At 47.8% G+C, this 7,362-nt stretch overlaps 1 pseudogene; it reads left to right on the forward strand.

Moving 5' to 3' along the window:
* The first annotated feature begins 967 nt into the window (after window positions 1–967).
* Window positions 968–1,943, forward strand: LOC126032528 (40S ribosomal protein SA-like; annotated as a pseudogene).
* Window positions 1,944–7,362: the final 5,419 nt, after the last annotated feature.

Consider the following 7,362-nt stretch of genomic DNA (forward strand, 5'->3'; position numbering starts at 1 on the left):
TTCCCCAGAGAGGAGGTGCCAACCAGACCCTGCCCCAGCCCTGCCCACCTCCCTTGGTTGTCTGAGAGCCCGGTGCTCCCCAACAACGAAAGAAGTGGAAGAAATGGAGGTAATGGAATCGGTCCAGATGGAGGTGTCAGAGGTGAAACAGGAGGGGTCAGAACAGGTCAGTGGAGACATGGCCCAGGAGGTGGAGGAAAGAAAGATGGAGGTGGTGGCAGAGACAGTATAGTTGTGGGGAAAACAGCCCACCTGGACTCTACCCATAAGACTGGAGAGCAATTAGACCTCAGTAAGTCTGGCACCCTAGAGGAACCAGGAGGGATGACTTCCTTGAGGGCACCCCACAAGCCCAGCGCACCCCACCTCTTGCACACAGATGCCAAGAACACCTGACGTCCAAGCAGAGTCATGCTCAGAGTCAGAGGGAAAACCCTGGAACTGCCATCCAGCCTAGAGGTCCACATGCCTCGGGAGGCCACAGACCCGGGGGTGGTGGGCCAGAACAAAGCCCAGAATATGCTGCTGGCCCCACACCAGGACACAGGACAGGGCTGGGCTGCATTGTCTCACATCATAACCCAGGTCTATAGCCTGAATGGACCCTTCCTATTCAGATCTAATCCCACCCTGTCCTTCCTGCCCTTTTGCTCCCCACACTCTCCTCACCCACACGTTTTCCTCTTTGTTCTCCTCCTTTCTCCCCTCCGTCTCCATTCTGATGGAAGGAGGATCCTCATAGCTTTCTGGGAACCACCCAAACCAAGGAGCATAACCAAGAGGACTCATACAACATCTCTGGGCCTCATTAGAGGCTGCTTGATTGCAGGTCACCAAGTGCCCCCTCAACACCAGGAGGTGACACTGAAAAAATAGTTAAATGCCCCCAGTTCTTTGCGCACCACCCAGCTGGGTTCCGTTCAGCATTGTGCTCAATTCCTGGCATAACTTAAGGGGAAATGTCCCAATGAACCAAGCCCTCGATGGCCTGCCAAGGAAGGAGGAGTAGGTCCTCAAACTCCTTGCTGCAGCACCCACTTAGGTGACACTCATCTAGACATCCAGATGGAACGGGTTGTCTTCAACATGAAGAGCGATGGCATCTGCATCATCAATATGAACAGCACCTGGGAGAAACTTCTGCTGGCAGTTTGTGCCATTGTTGCATTGAAAACTTAGCTGATGTCCCACCTGGAGTATTGAAAAACATTAATTAATTAATTAATTAATTAATTAAAGCAAAAAACAAAATAGAAAAAAAGTTAAAAGAAAACCCAGCTGATGCCAGTGTTACCTCATCCAGGACGACTGGCCAGAGAGCTGTGCTGAAATTGCTGCTGCCGCTGGAGCCACTCCAATCAAGGTCACTTCATGCCTGGAACTTGCACTCACCAAATCCAGGCAGCTTTCCGGGAGCCGAGACTTTTGGGGGTTCCTGACCCCAAGGCCAACCACCAGCCCCTCACAGAGGCATCTCACTTTCATTGGCCTACGATGGCTCTGTGCACCAACTCTCCTCTGCACTCAGTGGATATTACCATCCCTTGCAACAACAAGGCAGCTCACTCCATGAGTCTCAGGAGGTGGATGCTGGCCCAGGGAAGTTCTGCGAATTCGAGGCACCATCTACCGGAACACTCAGGGGAGGTCATGCCTGATCACTACTTCTACAGAGATCCCGAGGAAATCAAAAAGGAAGAGCAGTCCGCTACTGAGAAGGCTGTGGCTAGGGAGGAATTTCAGGGTGAATAGTCTGCTCCGGTTCTTGCCCTCACTACTATACTCAGCCTAAGGGTGCAGACCGGTGTGCAGATGCCCTTCATGCCAGTCCAGCAGTTCCCTGCCGAAGACTGGGGGTGAGCTCAGCCTGGCCCAGAGACTGGTCTGCAGCTCCCATGGCTCAGGCCACCAGATGGGTAGGAACCACCATGGAATGCTCTTAAGCTGTTCTTTATAGGCTGAATGGAAATCAGGTTGATAGAACATAAGTGAGTTTCTAAAAAAAAAATAATGCCCAATACCCATGAAGATCCTTGGCATCTGAACTGGGGGGTAACAGTGTCCTCCACAAGCTGCAGTTTATATCGGGGGACAGAAAGTGTCCCCTAAAGTCCACACTAAACCAGGGGCAGAAATATCTCCCAAACTGAGCTTTATCTGGAGCACAGTAATGTCCCCCAATGGTGACTTCTTAATCAGGGGACAACTGTTTCCCTCAAAGTAGAACCTTAAATCGAGGGAGAGAAAGTGTCCTCCAGACCAGATTCTGAACCATGGGCTGAAGACTCCCCCAAGGGAGCACTTTATCTGGGAAACAGTAATGTCCCCCAATGGTGGAATCTGAATTAGAGGACAACATGTCCCCCACAAGCTGCACCTTATATCAGGGAACAATAAAAAGTGTCCCCCAAACAAGACAGTTGAATAAGAAGGCAAAGTATCTTCCCAGGTGAGCAGTATAATATCTCCCAGTGGTGGCATTTGAATCGGGGACAACACTGTCCCCCAAAAGCAGCACCTTAAATTGGGAGTCAAAAAGTATCCCCCCAAACTGGGCACTAAAACGGGGCAGAAATATCTTCTCAACTGAGTATATTATCTGGGAGACTGATGTCTCCCAATGTGGCATCTGGATCGGGGGTAACAAAAATATCCCCCTATTTTAGCATTTTAGACTCCACATTTTCATTTTCTGCTCCATGTTAGGATGATAGGAAATGCCGAGGGAGTAGCAGGGTGTGGGCTGTGGTGGGGGTGGTCCAGGGCATTCCCCCTCAGTTTTACTTCAGATGTGTCCAGAAGGTCCAGGAAAGAGGTGCAATTAACAAATGCAGTCTTGCCTATATGAGGTCCGAGGTCTGGCACCACATGGAGTCACTGAAAAAGACACCAAATGAGAAATCTAGCGGACCTATATCCAGGCCCTGAGGCTCAATGAAATACTTCTGAGGAGTACATGAAGAAACTCAGTTCTTTAAGGAAAACCTTGTCGAGAGGGTCTTACATGCAGGATCAGACACTTTGTGGGCAAATATGCCAATCTCTTGGTACCTCCAAAACCTGGCCACACTCAACCCTTAAATCTAGGAGCTACCAAAGCCAAACAAAATCACCTCTGCCCCAGCACACATTGTGTATACCTGGGAGACACCATGGCAACATCATTGGCTACAGCCCGCTGTGCAACTGAGTTCCAGCATTCTTTGTGATGGCTGGGACGTCCTGATCATTAGAGGCAGAAGAGAGAGGAAGGGGGAGGTATTCTCTGACATTCAAAACATTCTCTGACACTTGACTTCTGAAAAGAGGTCTCTACTGTGAGACCTGAAGTTCGGCAGACATTTTGGGCCTTTTCTCAGCTGTCCTGTGGCCTGGGAATTGATCCTCTCTGCCGATCATTCCCTGAAGGCCCTTCCAAGGTGAGCCATCCCGCCGACAAAGAGTGAAGCCAGAAGAGCATGACTGCTCTGCTTCGTGGCTGTAAGCATATTCTAGCCAATGAACACCACCATAGCATGTAGAAAAGTCCACACTGCAAGCTTGACAATGGGGAAATAACACAGGCCAACACATGGAACTCAAATAAAGCATAGATTGAGTTAAAATTAACACAATTACGAATCAAGAGGATATGAAGATAGAAATAAAACTCCAAACTAAAATAACAGGTATAAAGAAAATCAATAGATGAAATGAAAACCTCAATGGAAAGCCTCTCCAACTGGATAACAGCAGCTGAGAATAAAATGAATAAGCTGGAAGATGAGATGAATAACTTCATACAGAAGAAGAGATTGGAAAAGAACCTTAAAGTAAATGTTCATACAATGGAAAAAATACACAAAGAATGAAAAGAGATGAAAAGAAGTATTTGATAAACTCAACAGAAACAACATAAGAATCACTGGATTCCCAGAGACCCAGGAAGAAAGTCCCCAGCAAGAATCAACAGTCAAGGACATCATTACAGAGAAACTACAAGAGATAAAGGCTACATGAAATCAAATCCTGCATGCACGAAGAGTACCAACCAAAAGAGACCCAAGAAAAGCACCCCAAGAAACATTCTAGTCACAATGACGAATCCCAAAGATAGGGAGTCAAAGTTTCCAGGCTAAAGCAAGCAGAGAAAAGGCCCAAAATGTCTGCTGTACCAGCAAAAGTCAGGTAGTTCCACAGTCTCGGCAGGGAAAACTCACCTCAGGAAAGATGCCAGAAAGGATCAAAGTTCCCAGGCTGAAGCAAGCAGAGAAAAAGGCCCAAAATGTCTGCCATGCTTCAGAGACACAACAAATTTTGCTAGTTCCACAGTCTCTGGGCAGGGAAAGCTCACCTCAGGAGAAGGCAAGCCCTCAGGAAAGGATGCCGAAGAGGATCAAAGTTCCCAACCCAAGCTTTATTTCTTTCCCCTTAGTTTTATAGAAAGATGCAGAAACATGTGGTAAAATAAAGTAATTGGTATCCCAAGGTTATATGAAAAAGGTGTGAGACTCCATAATAGTGCCCTCTCCAGAAGCAATCTCTAAGCACAGAGTCCTACGCCTAGTGTTTAAAAAAAACCAGTGATTTTAAAATTGTGTTTCATTTCAGAATCAGAGATTGGTTTAAGCCATCTTTTCCCCTTGCCTGAAATGGAGACTAATGCAGACAACTCAAATTCTCCCATAGGCCTTAGGAAAGGCAAAAATGGAGCAGGTAGATCTGAGTGAGCAGGTGAGAAGAAAAATAGCTGTCTGGAGCAGTTCAGGACTGTTTTTCAGCTCTGTGTGACTCAGGAGGCCCAGACCAGCCTCTGGGAGTCAAACTGTTCCCCAGAGCAAACAGCTGGGATTGCCAGAGGCCATGGAACTATTATAAATAAGCAGGTGCTTTTGTGTAACTGTGGCAAAGGATGTGGGGGAACAAGCTGGGCCTCCAAGGCCTCCCTGAGATGCCATCCTGGCTGCAGAACCATTTCATGCTTCTAAAGAAGAGAAGGTGGAGCTGAAAGATCAGCTCAACAAACCTGATTATAGATCTGTCCTGGGTTCCAGGAGACCAAAATGATAGGAGAGTGGCCAGTTTCAGGACATCAAGAGAGATTCCCAGGTAGGGCCAGGTGCCCAGTCTCTGAGCCACACAGCATCTTTCTGTAGGACAATATGCTGCTGTCTAAATCAGGGGCCTGTACAGAAGAAACAGCATAGTGAAGAAGAGGTACATGTTCCCCACCTGGTACAAAGTAAGGAAAAGCAGAGTGTTGGACCTGACTATCTGGAGGACCAGGCACGGGCAGGTTGCAGGCCAACAGGACTCAGTACTGCACCTGCCAGATGCAGTTCAAGAAGACAGAAACTTGGTGGAGGTGGGGGGGTAAAAAAAAAAAAGAAACTTGTCTTATGCTGGTTGATGACAGTGATTCTAGCATGCCTGCAAGTGGGTAGGACAAGGCTTGGAACTCAGTTCACCTGTTAGATATAACTGAAGGAAATGAAAGAAGCTGGTTAAGCTGTAGATGACAGTGACTTAGCCCAGGCATATTGAACAGTGCCTTAGGCACCATGGCCAGTAACCAAAAAGGGAATGTAGTCCATTTGGGCAAAATGGTCTGGTGGGTAAATGAACTAGAACATAGTTTTTGCTTTTGTATGATTCTGGGAGTTGGACGTTGAGCCGCTCATCTGGCAATGCTCACCAGTGACCACTGGTGGTGCTCAGGGGCTCAGAGGCAAAGCCCAGAGATTGAAGAAGTAAATTTGGCCCTGGAGGAGAGGAGCTGTGATGCCAGTATCTATGTGGGCTAAAAGGGCCTGGAAGACATGGTCACTTTTGGGGACAAGGAGGTTTAGAAGGTAAGATACCAAGGGGCCCTGTCCAAGGTAGCTCCACCTCCCTTATTGTTCTGGACCCTGGCACTCCCCAACAGACAGTAGTTGATAAGCAAGTTAATGCAGAGAAAGTGAGAAATAATGAAGGAAGCTGATTGGCCATGCACCCTGACACCAAAGAGGCTGAGGTGAGCCTGACACTTCTGTCTATGGTCCCTGGGACACATCATGGTATTTTAACTTGTATTTATTTTTAATTGCTTCAAGCACTGTCATTACGAAATGGGTCATTGTTGGGATTAAGTTAAATACACCATCCTTCACCAGTGCACCATTCCCATCTCCTTTACAGGCATCTCCCAATGATATCTCTTACCTTGGTTTCTTTGCTACAAATATCTCATCCCCTGACTTCCTCCGAGTAGAGTCATAGGGCCTCCTCAACACCATGACCAGGTCACAACCACCCTTGAACTCAAGTCCAGAAGGGAGTGTTCTTCCTCCCCTCTGACAGAGCCACAGCTCACCTTTGCCTACATATGTCTTACAATTAGAATTCTGTACCTCGGCCTTAGTCAACACAGAGAGAAGAGGAAGAAAGAACCAGTGATTGGGCAGAAGTGGGCAGATGTGGACAGATGCTCAACTCTAGCCAGAGCAGAAAGCTGCTGGTTCCAGGATCCAGGGGCAGACTGTAGAGCAGGTCAGTCTACCTAATTGCTTCCTTCAGGCTAGTGACCCCTCCCTGCTTCATCAAAGCTTAAAATTCCAATGGCCATTTACATGCTCCATCCTCCACCTGTTTCTAACTTTGCTCCACTATTTCCTCTCACCCCCTTCGTCCCTCGAGCCCCTTCAAGCCAGGCACTGCAATGAGTCACAGAAAGAAGATCCTCTGTGGTTGATCTTGTCAGCTTCAGTGGCAGATTTGAGAGACTAAGGAAGATGAGCACCACGGACACCTGCTGGGATTAGGAAATGAAGGGAAGGGAGACTGTCCTCAGGGGCCAAGTTGCCAGTGGTCAGGAATGTCCCTCATCATGCCCCAAGCCTCCCTTGGACACCCCACATCTCTGAGTGAGAGGCAGAGACACCTGAGGTGACTAAACAGGTGAGTCTTACCTGGCATGGCAGCTGGGCAGTGTCCTGGGGCAAGGCTGGAGGCTGGGTAGCAGATTAGTCTGGGCATGGGCACTCCTGTGGGCACTCCAGAGGGTTGAGATAAGCTGACCTGCAGCAGCCTCTAGAGTTCTAGAGATGAGGCTTGGGGTTGGGGTTATGGAACTTCAGTACTGGCAGTTTAACTGTTCTGACAGTAGAAGTGAAAGTTAGTGGATGGTTCTTTCAAGCCCAGGCTGTCTCTTGAACACATATTTCTGTTTTTTCTTCCATCTGAGATGCCCATGTTCTCTCTTGAACATGATTTTCTCTCTTTCTGTACCCTCACATTTGACTAAGAAAGTTTATTTTAATACTCCAGAGATGCCCCAATAGCACTTAGGAGACCATCTGGTGCCAGGGATTACATTCATTGAATGTATTGAATTAAGGTATT

The sequence above is a fragment of the Suncus etruscus genome, chromosome 16 (genome assembly GCF_024139225.1).
Source record: "Suncus etruscus isolate mSunEtr1 chromosome 16, mSunEtr1.pri.cur, whole genome shotgun sequence".
Classification (NCBI taxonomy): Eukaryota; Metazoa; Chordata; class Mammalia; order Eulipotyphla; family Soricidae; genus Suncus; species Suncus etruscus.